This window comes from Scyliorhinus torazame, chromosome 7, assembly GCF_047496885.1.
Source record: "Scyliorhinus torazame isolate Kashiwa2021f chromosome 7, sScyTor2.1, whole genome shotgun sequence".
Lineage (NCBI taxonomy): Eukaryota > Metazoa > Chordata > Chondrichthyes > Carcharhiniformes > Scyliorhinidae > Scyliorhinus > Scyliorhinus torazame.
Window position 1 is genome coordinate 205,125,635 of NC_092713.1, and position 3,013 is coordinate 205,128,647.

Genomic DNA, 3,013 nt, shown 5'->3' on the forward strand with positions numbered 1-3,013 from the left:
ATGAACAGGACTCAGGGTGAACAGAGTTCAGGGTGAACAGGACTCGGTGTGAACAGGGCTCAGGGTGAACAGGGCTGAGGGTGAACAGAGGTCAGGGTGAACAGGGATCAGGGTCAACAGGGTTCAGCGTGAACAGGGTTCAGGGTGAACAGGGCTCAGGCTGAACAGGGCTGAGGGTGAACAGAGGTCAGGGTGACAGGGTTCAGGGTGAACAGGGTTCAGGGTGAACAGAGTTCAGTGTGAACAGGGTTCAGGCTGAACAGGGTTCATCGTGAACAGGGTTCAGGGTGAACAGGTTTCACGGTGAACAGGGCTCAGGGTGAACAGGTTTCACGGTGAACAGGGCTCAGGGTGAACAGGGTTCAGGGTGAACATGGTTCAGGGTGAACAGGATTCAGGGTGAACAGAGTTCAGGGTGAACAGGGTTTAGGGTGAACAGAGTTCAGGGTGAACAGGGCTCTGGGTGAACAGGGTTCAGGGTGAACAGGGTTCAGGGTGAACAGGTTTCAGGGTGAACAGGATTCAGGATGAACAGAGTTCAGTGTGAACAGGGTTCAGGGTGAACAGGATTCAGTGTGAACAGGGTTCAGTGTGAACAGGGCTCAGGGTGAACAGGGTTCAGGGGGAACAGGGCTCTGGGTGAACAGGGTTCAGGGTGAACAGGGTTCAGGGGGAACAGGGCTCTGGGTGAACAGGGTTCATGGTGAACAGGGTTCGGGCTGAACAGGGCTCAGGCTGAACAGGGCTGAGGGTGAACAGAGGTTAGGGTGACAGGGTTCAGGGTGAACAGGGTTCAGGGTGAACAGAGTTCAGTGTGAACAGGGTTCAGGGTGAACAGGGTTCAGGCTGAACAGGGTTCAGGGTGAACAGGGTTCAGGCTGAACAGGGTTCAGCGTGAACAGGGTTCACGGTGAACAGGGCTCAGGGTGAACAGGGTTCAGGCTGAACACGGTTCAGGGTGAACAGGGTTTAGGGTGAACAGAGTTCAGGCTGAACAGGTTTCAGGGTGAACAGGTTTCAGAGTGAACAGGGTTCAGGGTGAACAGGGTCCAGGGTGAACATGGTACAGGGTGAACAGGATTCAGGGTGAACAGGGTTCAGGGTGAACAGGGTTCAGGGTGAACAGGGTTCAGGGTGAACAGAGGTCAGGGTGAACAGGGTTCAGGGTGAACAGGGTTCAGGGTGAACAGAGTTCAGTGTGAACAGGGTTCAGGGTGAACAGGGTTCAGGCTGAACAGGGTTCAGCGTGAACAGGGTTCACGGTGAACAGGGCTCAGGGTCAACAGGGTTCAGGCTGAACACGGTTCAGGGTGAACAGGGTTTAGGGTGAACAGAGTTCAGGCTGAACAGGTTTCAGGGTGAACAGGTTTCAGGGTGAACAGGGTTCAGGGTGAACAGGGCTCAGGGTGAACAGGGTTCAGGGTGAACAGGGTTCAGGGTGAACAGGATTCAGGGTGAACAGGGTTCAGGGTGAACAGAGTTCAGGGTGAACAGGGTTCAGGGCGAACAGGGTTCACGGTGAATAGGGAACAGGGTTCAGGGTGAACAGGATTCAGTGTGAACAGGGTTCAGGGTGAACATGATTCAGGGTGAACAAGGTTCAGCATGAACAGGGTTCAGGGTGAACAGGTTTCAGGGTGAACAGAACTCAGTGTAAACAGGGTTCAGGGTGAACAGAGATCAGAGTGAACAGAGTTCATGGTGAACAGGGTTCAGAGTGAACAGGGTTCAGGATGAACAGGACTCATGGTAAACACTGTTCAGGGCGAACAGAGTTCAGGGTAAACAGGGTTCAGGGTGAACAACGTTCAGTATGACCAGGGTTCAGGGTGAACAGGGCTCAGGGTGAACTGGACTCGGGGTGAACAGGTCTCGGTGTGAACAGGGTTCAGGGTGAACAAAACTCAGGGTGAACAGGGTTCAGGGTGAAGGGGGTTCAGAGTGAACAGAGTTCAGGGTGAAGAGGGTTCAGGGTGAACAGAGTTCAGGGTGAAGAGGGTTCAGGGTGAACAGGGTTCAGGGTGAAGAGGGTTCAGCGTGAACAAAGTTCAGGGTGAAGAGGGTTCAGGGTGAACAGGGTTCAGGGTGAAGAGGGTTCAGGGTGAACAGGGTTCAGGGTGAAGGTGGTTCAGAGTGAACAGAGTTCAGGGGAAGAGGGTTCAGGGTGAACAGGGTTCAGGGTGAACAGGGTTCAGGGTAAACAGAGTTCAGGGTGAACAGGGTTCAGGATGAACAGGGTTCAGGGTGAACAGCGTTCAGGGTGAACAGGATTCATAATATAATATAATTATACCTGAATCATTGCTGCTCAATACAGTAATTGCAATACCCATAATTACTATCTCTATTCCCAATTAAACAACAAGAAAGGAAAAATAAATATACAGCTCTCAATCCACCTCACATCACAATGGCACAGCTTAATACTTACTTTCCAGAACTGACTTGGCTGCAAATTGAACCCCTGCAGGGGGCAAATTGAACCCCTGCAGGGGGCAAATTGAACCCCTGCAGACTCTGGCTGGGTGTGTTCAGAAAGCTGTTTCAAATGGTTTGTTTCAGCTTTTCCCTTGTCCTCAGAAAGTCTGATCTGCTTTAAATACTATTCGATTTTGTAACTATCCTATTGGGAGCAAAATACCTTACTTGTGGTCTAAAGTATTAGTCAGCGCGGAGGCCCCAGAGGGGGGGCTGTTGAACGAGCGCCGGAAATTACAGGCGGAGTTTGACCTGCTGTCCACGGGGAAGGCGGAGGCGCAGCTGGGGAAAGCGAAGGGGGCAGTTTATGAGTATGGGGAGAAGGCGAGTAGGATGCTCGTGCACCAGCTGCGCAGGAGGGAGGCGGCCAGAGAGATTGGGGGAGTGCGGGAAAGGGAAGGCAACATGGTGCTGAGCCCAGAGAGGGCCAATGAAGTCTTCAGGGAGTTCTATGGAAGGTTATACGAGTCGGAACCCCCCCGGGGAGGGGGAAGGGATGAGGTGGTTCATGGGCCGGTTGAGCTTCACAAGGGTG